We start from the raw sequence: 11896 nt of genomic DNA, 5'->3' as shown, positions 1-11896 counted from the left end.
TTTTTTTTTTTGTTTTTGTTTTTTGGCATCAGAAAAACGAAGATTTCGCATAAACACAAGCCATCCTTTGGACAGGAGCAATAGAGCCTGCTGTGGGGTTCAGTTTTCGAATTGAGTTCACAAAACAATGTCTAACAAAAGTGGAGGTTGTGCTGATCATTAGAAAAATATAAACTAGTCAAAGTCTCACTTTAGGACAGAGAAATCTGCAGGGTACTTGTATTGAAGCATGCAATTGAAACAAGAATATCTTAATTTTCATTCTTACCACATATTAGCTACGGTTAAAAAGAGAAATTGCATAGTTTTAATTTCACCATGTCTTTTCTTGAATTCATCTACTGCTGCTTCATTTCCCTGTTCACGAATCTTCTCCTGGTTGCTGCTGCGGCTGCTGCCACATCTGAACATACAGATTTTGATCCACGACAGGTTTGCCCATGACCTGAGGGCCAGGCTGCGGGGACATGTAGTAGTAAGGAATAGCATCGGTGGGAACCCCAACTGAACCAGCCCCACCCCTTGGGAGGGCCCCAAGCACCTCATCCTTCAGCTCCTCCCTTGGCACAATGTCAACCGGGAAGTCAAAGATGTCCGTCCGTGTGATCGCGGCTGCGATGTCAGTCTTCTGCAGGGTCTGCCTCTTGTTCTCTTCTGTGTGATTCCATGAACACAGTGTCAGTTCCAGGATGAACATCTCGCACGCCTTGGAAAACACGACTGGAGCTTCAGCCGATATCATCTGCACATCTTCATCAGCCTTCATGATCTTCTTGATCCTAGCCTGCGGCAGGCTGTGGTTTTTGAAGTAATTCGGTTTTTGAAGTAATTCACCTGTTTAATCTCCTGGTACTGGTTGTTCCAGAACATTTGGAGCTGCTGCTGCTGCTGTATGTGCTGATAAGCAAGCTGATGTTGAGCAAGCTGGGCTGGGGAAGCAGCAAGCAGTCGACTGGCCTCATGTTTCTAAAATATCCAATTGTCCAAATGGCAGGTGTATTACAGTGAAGAAACACTCAGTGTGCCAGTGGAGATGATAGAAGGGGAGTGTGAAGTTAGAAAGAAGCATGATCTTCCATCTCTGGATAGCCCTACAATCTTTGAGCATATCTTCTTCAGTGAATACATGTATGATCCTTCCAAATGCTGGGTGGTGTAGATAAAAGAGAAAGATGGCGATGATGTTAAGATGCAAGAACAAGGAAACAAGTGTACATGGCTATGGAACAAGTGTACTGATTACAGTACAAACACCATTTATTTGAAATGTCGGCGACTTACAACTTTTCAGGTGGGAACTTGAAGCCATGGAAGGGCTTCCAGATTACATGAAGGCTTGCTATCGCGCACTTGTGAACACTATGGATGAAATAGAGAGCCATATGGTGCCGGATGAAAAATTCTACCGTACAAACTACATAAAAAGAGAAGTATGATTACATCCAACTCTACCTCATGTTATTTCTTACATTCTTCATGTATATTCCTTCTACCTGAGCCCTCCTATATGGATGATTGAAATTGCCAGAATGTGGGTACAACTACATGTTCCTTATGAATTTGTGACAGTTATATGCATGGAAGTGTTATAGTGTCATTGAGATTGATGATTTTGGACTTGGTTTTGCAGGAATTTACTCCCATTCAGCTGCAAGAAGGTGAGTTTTATTACCTTCAATCAGAAGTTAACCGTGTAACTCGCCTCCCCTTACGCATTCAAATTTGATTGAGAATCCAAATACACCCTCCTTGCATATGCTTTTCCAGCCACTGAAACATTCGCTCATGTTAGAAAGCCATTCCATGCAGTGACAAACCCGGATACCATGACCACAATTTTGTACTCTTTATAAAAGAATTTAGAAAGAGTCCTAAGACTAACTCTAAAGCTCATTGTAAAATGCAAGCCATTGATTGTATCTAATTGTAGTGCTTAAAGTCTAACTTCATAAACAAAACATGCAAATTATAACCTGTGATTTTAGTATTGCAGGTTGCTGGTAATGAGAATAGCATCACTGCATTTTAGATGGACATAAAGGTCAAGACAAATCAAATCAACAGAACTCAGTTTCTTCAGGAGATGCTTTGTTTCTTGTGCATTGGAAAGACAGGTTTTTGAATGTTAAGTTTTTTGTCATGTTGATTCAGGTTTTTTGTCATGTTGATTCAAGTTTTTATTTTTATTTTTATTTTTATTTTGTTGTTGAAGCATGTATGTTTCTGGATTTGTTCATCTATTTGAACATTTAGTTTTCCTAGCTTGATTTGATTGCCACTTGTATACATGTCATAGATCCGTACATTGTATTGTTAAAATCTGAAGATGTGCTTGTGGAGAATGAGAGATCTGATATTAATGGAGAAAGACATGAAAAATAAAATAAAATCAGTTAGTCCAGTTATCTATTTTTATGAATTATTGATTGTATTACTTTCTTTTCAAAAATCAGGTCTCCACCAAAACTTTCTAAGCTTCTCTTCTACATAGGTCAGTTCTCTTCAATTCTAAAATGAAAATTCTAATTTGGAATTGGATAAGAGATGCTTTCTTGGTTTGAGTGTAGGGCTAACAGCTTAGTGGGTGAGGCCCTGACCGTGGGACCCACCTTGATGTATATGTTGTATATCCACGTTGTTCATTTGTTTTGCCACACAAGTAGGGATTGAATTCCCACCATAAAAAACTTCTCGGGATCCATGAAAGCTTGGATCAAGCTGCTATTTGTGTTTCGTCCTGGTCTGTGTGAACTTATCAACAGGTTGGATGGCAAATAAACATTACTGTGGATCTAGGAAGTTTTTAATGGTGGATGTTCAATCACCACTGTTTTTTTGTCGTGTGGTCCACCTGGGATTTATATCTGCCTTAATTTTTGGACCGTGCTCTAAAAAGAGATGGTGAAACGGATGGATGACGTGGATATACACCACATACATCAAGGTGGGCCCCACGGTCAGGACCTCACCCACTAAGTTGTTACCCCTGCCTCACCTAATCCATGTTCATGTCACATGTGCAGCAATGACATGGGGCATGGTACCTCCCATGCATCCAATGACACTGGATCTGGTCCTTATCTGGTTACTTGAGGCAAAATTGAGGGTAAGTGCTTTAGCCTCAATTTTTAACCTTTTTAACCACGGTTTTGAATGGAGGCTAAAGCCCGTTTGTCTTGTAGTGGTGGCTAGTGATTTAGAGGTCTATAATGGGTTGTGGAAGCTGTTATGGATTTGACTTTTGGCTATGGAAATGCAAAAAGTTGATTTGGCTAAACACTTGCCAGTAAAAATAGTTTGCCAATATCATGAAAATGAATTTTCAAAACTTTATAAATGCTTTATGGTTGCAAATTCACGTGGACCATAGAACCCATGAATTTAATAACCTTTTGTTTTATGCTACTAGATTTTATAATGTCATTATATTAGAAGTTTGTAGACCGTGAATGCCATCTCACTAAATGAATATTGTTGTTTCTATTTTTTTTCAAACCTTCTTTTAATTCATTGATTAGTTTTCATAAGATTGTACATATTCTGTTGTAAAGGAAAATAAAAGGGCTTGATTAGTTTTTGAGCTCTTTTAAGCTTTCTTATCATTCATGTATGGCAGTGCAAACTTATGCTAAACTGTAACTCTAATCCGAACTTTGTGTGCAATCTGATTAAGTACATTAATGGTTCAATTTGATCAAGTGCATTAATATCTAATACTATCTTATTTCTTTATAGGATAACACTGCCATGTTTATGGACCCTTTTGCTACAATTCTTGATATCATCATCATTGGACTCTTATGCATGAGAATCAACAAGGTATCCCTTTCACACATGCCTCTTTTTACAAAGCATTAATTTTTGATGCTGTTTCTAGTAACTCGAATTGAAATACTTTTCTTTATTATTTCCTTGTCCACTTAAATAAAGCTTCTATTTAAGTTTAACAATTCTTCTTAATTCTGAATTATAACCATGTTTTGTTGGTTAAATATTTTTTTATTAGATGAAAGAAACACAAAAAAAAGAAAATTGCTGCTTTTTTTTTTAATGCAAGAAATTTTCCGAGGCTTTAAGTCGCCTTTATCTCTAAAATATTGAAATCCGAGATGGTCCATAACCGTCTTGTTTTAAAGACGTTAAATGCATGCTGACGACGGCCACAGACCGTCAGTGTTTTAGACGGTTTGTAACTGTCAATCATCAAAGACGGTCCATAACAGACCTTTTATTGTCCATCTTTAATTACGGTCCATGACCGTCCTTCTTTACAGACGGTCTATAATTGTCCTTTTAATGTCCATCTTTAATGACGGTCCATGATCGTCCTTTAACTAATACGACACAGTAAAATAGGATGGCCCATGTGACGGTTCAAAACCGTCATTTATTGAGATTTGAGATGGTTTTTAGCTGTCCTTTTTTCACTATTTTGGCGTAGTGCTTGTACCCTAGTGACCGCGCTGTCACCGCGACTCGGGCATCGATCCGATACCCGGGCCAGGAGATGTGGCCCCTCATTTATTCCGAAGAAACACCGCGCATTACGAATTCTGAGAGAATCTCTACGACCTGTCACATCAATCAATCAAGTACACATCATTTCACAAGTCAAGTACAACCACCCATGCTCCATGCCACCTCACCCCTCACAAGTCAACTCTCTCTCTCCCCACCCATCCCTCTTTTACCCAAAATTCAACTAAACCCATACCTTTTCATTCCCTTCCTTACAACACCCATTCCACCTATCCCTTATCATCCCATCACTCCTCTCTCTCTCTCTCTCTCTCTCTCTCTCTCTCTCTCTCTCTCCCATTTTCAAACTTATTCTCCCAAGCAACCATGGGAGGTGGACGTCCAAGCTCTCCATGCGAAAGAGCTAGGTGTGGCCCACCTTCCTACCTCTCATCTCCACCCTCCAAAATCAATCTTAACCGTTGAATCTTGATTCCTTGGAGCTCTAGAACCTGTTGATGGAAGAAGGAAGAAGAGATCTTGAGGTGGGTGATCTGCTGTTGATTTCAAATTTTTTTGGGCCCACTTGTTGTGGGACCCACTTGATGTATGCATTGTATAGGGAGGGCCCAATAGTGGCGGGGTCCCTCCCCTTTACGTTTTTTTTCTCTCTCTCTCTCCCTTATGATGGAGTGGGCCCCACTAATATGGGTTATATCTACTCCGTCAGTTAGATGGTGTGGCCCGCCATATTGCATGCGATGATCCACATCATCCACCGTTGGGGTGGTGGGAATCCCACCCGCTAGACTACCCTGGTCCATAGCTCAAGTGGTAGGCTGGATGAAAGATACCTCGTATCAACACTGAGGTCTTAGTTTTGACCCCTATTGGAGGTGGCTAACAGTGTAGTGTGTGTACTCAGCCATTTGGCCCTGCGTGTGACCCACTTGAGCAATGGATTGGCTGGTGGCTGTTAATTTGTGGGCCCCACCTTATCTGATGTATGTATTCTGTCCACACCGTCCATCAAGGACGATCGGATCTCACGTGGATTACATCCAGCACACTGGACCAATATATATATATATATATATATATATATATATATATATATATATATATATTATGTATGAGAGGTGGGCCCCACATGGGATCATCAGTTGTCTTTGTTATATATATGTGTGTGTGTGTGTGTGTGTGTGTGGGCCACACCACGTGGCAACCCACCCTGATGTTTTGTTCCCTAGCCATCCGGATGGGCTGTGGGGAGACATCATGCTTTAGGGGTGGGCCCCACGTGGGACCATCAGTTGTATTTGTTTTATATATATATATATGTGTGTGTGTGTGTACTCAGCCATTTGGCCCTACGTGTGACCCACCTGAGCAATGGATTGGCTGGTGGCTATTGATTTGTGGGCCCCACCTTATCTGATGTATGTATTCTATCCATACCGTTCATCAGGGACGGTGGGATCTCACGTGGATTACATCCAACACACTGGACCAATATATATATTATGTGTGAGAGGTGGGCCCCACATGGCACCATCAGTTGTATTTGTTGTATATGTGTGTGTGTGTGTGGGCCACACCACGTGGCAGCCCACCCTGATGTTTTGTTCCCCTGCTGTCCATCTGGATGGGTTGTGGGGACCCATCATGCTTTAGGGGTGCCATTTGCACCGTCCATTGTGGCCCTGATGGATGTGTTCTATCCAAACCGTCCTTCCATTTGACATGCTCATCATGGTGGACCATGCTCGTGGACCCCACCTTGATCTATGTGTTTCATCTGCATCGTCCATTTGGATGGTGCCATGATTGGCCCCACCATGATGCGGTGTTGTATCTGCATTGTCCGTGCAGTGGCCCACCTTGATGTTTGTGTTTATCTCACCTCTCATCCATTTGTGGAGCGCACCATGATGTATGGGTCTTATCCACACCATCAGACCTTGGACAGTGGGGCCCACCATGATGCACGTGTTATATCTATACCGTCCAACCATTTTGAGAGATCATTTTATGGCATGAGAAAAGGAATGAGTCAAATCTGAAGTTCCAGCGGACCCCACCATTGAAAAATAGTGGGGACAGTGACATCCACCATTCAAAACTTCTAAGGGCCATAGTAGTTTCCAATCAAGCTATATTTTTACTTCATCTATCTATATGATAACTTATGAATACGTTGGTTCTCTAAAATACATAACGGTGGGGCCTATAAATGTTTCAACGATGGGTGTGGCTACTTCCACGGTTTTCTGCGGTGGGCCCTGTGGAGTTTTAACGGTGAAAATCATTATCTCCAGTACTATTTGTGGTATGGTCCAGATGACCATTTGATATTATTCATTTTTTTGGTAATACTCTAAAATGATCTCTAAAAATAGATGTATGGTGTAAATGGTATAGATGGTGCGGCCCATTTGATGGAGCCCATTGTGATGTATTTGGGGCCCATGGGTTGAGGCTCGTTGTGATGTATTTGGGGCACATGGGTTGAGGCCCATTGTGATGTATTTGGAGCCTATGGGTAGAGGCCTATTGTGATGTATTTGGGGCATATGGGTTGAGGCCCATTGTGATATATTTGGAGCCCATGGGTAAAGGCCCACTATGATGTATTTGAGGCGCATGAGATGTAGCCCTTTGTGATGTATATTAGGCCCGTATCAGAGGCCCATTGTGATGTATATTAGGCCTGTGTGAGCGGGCCAATGTGATGCATATGTGGCCCATGAGTCAGGCCTATCGTGATATGTATTAAGCTCTTAAGTGAGGCCCATGGTGTTGTATATTAGGCCCTTGTGTGAGGCCATGGGCCCACTATATGTTTGGCTCTATATGGGCCACTCCTTGGGAGCAATGTTGGTTAAATGTTCATATTGTTGGGCAATGATGGTTAAACGTCCTCATTGTGACCTTCCCTTAGGCCTCTTGTCGGGCTGATTATCAAGGCTGATTGTTGAGGCCTATTATGACTGTCGAGGCCGAGGCCGATTATCGAAGCTGATTCCGATTGTTGAGGTCGATTCCGATTATCGAAGCCGATTGTTAAGGCCGATTCTGATTTTCGAGGCTGATTATTGAGGCCGATTCCGATTCTGATTATCAAGGTTGATTCTGATTGTTGAGGCCAATTCTGATTATCGAGTCCAATTCCGATTGTTGAGGCCGATTCTGATTCTGATTATCAAGGCTAATTCTGATTGTCGAGGCCGATTGTTGAGGCCGATTTCAATTTCGACTGTCGAGGTGGATTGTTGAGGCCGATTCCGATTTCGATTATTGAGGCCGACTCCGATTATCGAAGCTGATTTCAATTGTCGAGGCCGATTTCGATTATTGAAGCCAATTTCAATTGTTGACGCTAATTCCGATTGTCGAGGCCGATTGTCGAGACCCATATGATGTATATGCGGCCCGTAGTTGAGGCCCATTGTGATGTGTATTTGGCTTGTGTTTGAGGCCCAATGTGATGCATATGCAGCCTATAATTGAGGCCTATTGTGATGTGTATTCAGTACATGTTTATGGCCCAATGTGATGTATATGTGGCCCATATTTGAGGCCCATTGTGATGTGTATTCAGCCTGTGTTTAAGGCCCAATGTGATGTATATGAGGCCTATGTGATGAGGCCCATTGTGGTGCATTTGAGGGCCAGGCGATGGAGCCCATTGTGATGTATATTAGGCCCATGTGAGAGGCCCATCGTGATGTATATTAAGTTCTTCAGTAAGACCCATGATGTTGTATATTAGGCCCTTGTATGAGGTCATGGGTCCACTATATGTTAGTCTCTATTTGGGCCATTCTTTGGGGGCAATGTTAGTTAAATGTCCACATTGTTGAGGCCAATTGTCGATGCCGGTTATTGACACCGATTATGAGTATGAGATAGTATAGCATCATGATACATTCCCATACGCATCATCTGCATATTTGTTATGAGATGTGGTTGACCATTGCATATGTCATTGGGCAGATTGTTATGAGACTCCCTGATAGGCGAAGATCGTCTCACATGAGTGCACGGTATACGTAGGAATGATGCATGAATGGATTGTATGACTCATGCATCTTACATTGTGTGTTGTGATTACTATATGCCTTAGTGACATCAGGGTCGTAGCCTCCACAGGCATATCGTGGATGGCCAAATGAGACCTGAAAATCTATTACTAGCATTGGGCCGCCATAGATGACCCTGGGTGAAAATTTCTAAACCCTCTTGGTACCAAATGATACCCCAACGTCGAGACCGAGTGGATATATATGAGCGCATGAGGGCCGTATACCAGTAGGCCGCGTCTCTCACTGTGTTGTGGTTGGTTGTGAGGGGGTGTGGCCTTACCTGCTTAAGGGAGTAGGCATAGCTAGGCTAAGTCTGATCAGCTCCTAAATGGGTCTGCTATCGACAAGTTGGGCCGATACTGGTAAGCAGATAATGAGGTCTCTTCTACTTACCCAGTTGTATTGTGTGCTTGATGAGGTGGCAAGCTAGCGTAGAGTGTACTAGACCCCGGTGATGATCCCAGAGATTTACAGTACTGATATGTGGACTTATTAAGTAGGAGTTGTATACTCATTCATTCATTCACTATCCACTCGAGCTGGTGTTGCTCAACTATTTGTTATGTATACCTTCACAATGGCAGAATTTTGGTTGGGGCGCGCGACTAACCTGAGATCAGGAGTTTACCATATTGAGTCTGACTATCCAAATTAGGTATGAGACTGGTTTGGATAGAAGTCCCTTGTGATGGACCCCATAGCCTGCGATACTACATACTATCATCCCGACTTCACACTCTAGCATGCTCATTCCATTCGCACTGCATATTATATTATATCCGTGACATATGGCATTTTGGGTTACTGTGTTTCTGCATTTATATGGTCTAAGTATGGCTGACACTATTCATGAACTCATTAGGAATTGTATATTGCATTGCATCATCGGCATCTGATATTTGACTCTTTATGACTCTTCATTTGCATAGCTAATCTGTATTGCATATTCTAACATTGTTGACTCATGGACTTGTCAGTGTTTTTGCTTACTCTGATATCATATGATTCATGATCTTACCAGTATTTCTGATATTGTATGATTATGACATTGTATTAAATACTTGGCACTGACCTTGTGCATACACTTACACCACCCTCTAAGCTTTCTATAAGCTTATGCATGATAGATGCGTGCAGGTAATGTTAGGTTGCAGCATCGTGGAGCTTGGAGCATGTAGCTGACTTCTGGAGCTTAAATTTTATCATATGTATTTCCCTTTTAGCACTGTATTCAAATGATTACATTGGTGGATATGTGCTGATGATGTTGCCTTTGTGATTTGGGTAAACTTGTGGTTATGCTTATTTCGAGTTAAATATATGTTGGAAAATCCTCCTTATAGGGTCCCAGGATCGAAATCTGGCGCATGAGCACTGTGATCCAAGAATGGGGTACTACGGAGGCTGTCGGCACCAGATTCAGTGATCAAGAATTTTGTGAGTCCGGTTTCTGAGTTTGGGACATGTCATATGAGGCCCATGGTAATGCATTTACAGCCCATTTGATAAGGCCCATTGCGATAGCTTGGAGGCCCATGGGACGTGGCTCATTGTGATATATCCGAGGCCTATGGGCGCGGCCCATTGAGATGTACCTGAAGCCCATAGGCGTGGCTCATTGTGATACGTTCGATGCCCTTATATGAAGCCCAACGCGATATATGAGAGGCCCATGCATGAGGCCCAATGTGATGTATGTGTGGCCGTTATGTTGTGTATGAATCCCTTATATAGGCCACTCCTTAGGAGCAATGTTGGTTAGATGTCCACATTGATGGGCAATGATGGTTAGATGTCCTTATTGTGACCTTCTCTTAGGTCTTGTTAGGCCCATTCTCTAAGTGGGTTAACCCAAATAAGTGGGCCCCATTCACCATAGACGGATGGCTCCATGCCATCAGATTTAATATAACCGCGGTCGTGGTCCGATCTTTATATTATGGTTGATCGGCCGTCCATCTATAGACCCCGCCTTATTTATAGGTCGATTGTTGAGGCCAATTTCGATTTCGATTGCCGAGGCCGATTATCGAAGCTGACTAACCTAAGCTCAGGAGTTTACTACATTGAGTATGACTATCCAAATTTAGGTATGGGACTGGTTTTGATAGAAGTCCCTTGTGATGGACCCCGTAGCCTGTGATACTACGTACTATCATCCCTACCTCACACTCCAGCTTGGTCATTTCATTCGCACCGCATATGGCATCCGCAGGCATATGGCATTTTGGGTTGTTATATTTTCTATACTTATATGGCCTAGACAGACTTAGCAGGATTTACATATTGCATTGTACCCTCGGCATTTGATATTTGGCTCTCTATGACTCCTCATTTGTATAGCTGATCTGTATTGCATACTATGATATTGTATGACTCATGGACTTGTCAGTATGTTCGCTTACTCTGTTATCGTAAGATTCATGATCTTACTAATATTTTCGACATGTATGATTATGACACTACATTGAATACTTGACACTTATCTTGTGCATACACTTTCACCACCCTCTAAGCTTTCTATAAGCTTATGAACGATAGATGTGTGTAGATGGCGTTAGGTTGTAGCAACGTTGAGCTTAAAGCATGTAGCTGTCTTCTGGAGCTTTGATTTTTTATATATGTATTTCCCTTTCAGCGCCGTATTCAACTGTTTATATTAGTAGATATGTGATGATGATGTCGCCTTTGTGATTTCGGTAAACTTGTAGTTATGTTTATTACGAGATACATGTACATTTGAAAATCCTCTTTGTAGGATCCCATGATCGGAATCTGTCGTATGGACACTGGGATCGAGAATGGGGTACTACGGAGGCTGTCGACACCGGATTTTGCGATCGAAAATTTTGTTAGCCCAGTTTCCTAGTTTAGGACGTGACACATTATGTCTGTGTTGTTGGCCTACATTGGGGTGACGAGCCTCCCTGTAGTAACTGCGAGCATTACTTTTACAACTTGCCTTTTGTATGTATTCAACTGGGAGTGACGAACCCAGACAGATCAGGGATTATATGCGTAGGACCGTTGTGGTCATCCCGCGGCCAGTGATTTAGTTGAGATCAATGACTAAAAGGGAGGTGTCCTAGCTTTCCTAAACTGCTGGATGAATATGGATAATTAATCACTCGGCTAACATAACCATTCACTACATCACATAAGTATAGAATGTGGCGAAACAAGCGTTGAAGTCACATGTTGAGGAAGTGTTATCATTTGTGAACCATGTTGTTGGAGTCGCGTGTTGAGGGAGTGTTAGATGTGAGGGCATGCATCATTTCATAAACTCCATTATTTGCATTAATAACAATAATTAAGAAGTGTTTATTTTAAATTACTTTATCATTCCTATG

General features: G+C 42.0%; 1 pseudogene; it reads right to left on the bottom strand.

The window, feature by feature from the left end:
* Window positions 1-210: 210 nt before the first annotated feature.
* LOC131249674 (nuclear transcription factor Y subunit C-2-like) overlaps window positions 211-11896 on the bottom strand; it is a 44893-nt pseudogene continuing 33207 nt past the window's right edge.

The sequence above is a fragment of the Magnolia sinica genome, chromosome 6 (assembly GCF_029962835.1).
Source record: "Magnolia sinica isolate HGM2019 chromosome 6, MsV1, whole genome shotgun sequence".
Taxonomy (NCBI): domain Eukaryota; kingdom Viridiplantae; phylum Streptophyta; class Magnoliopsida; order Magnoliales; family Magnoliaceae; genus Magnolia; species Magnolia sinica.
This window is presented reverse-complemented; position numbering and strand designations above follow the sequence as displayed.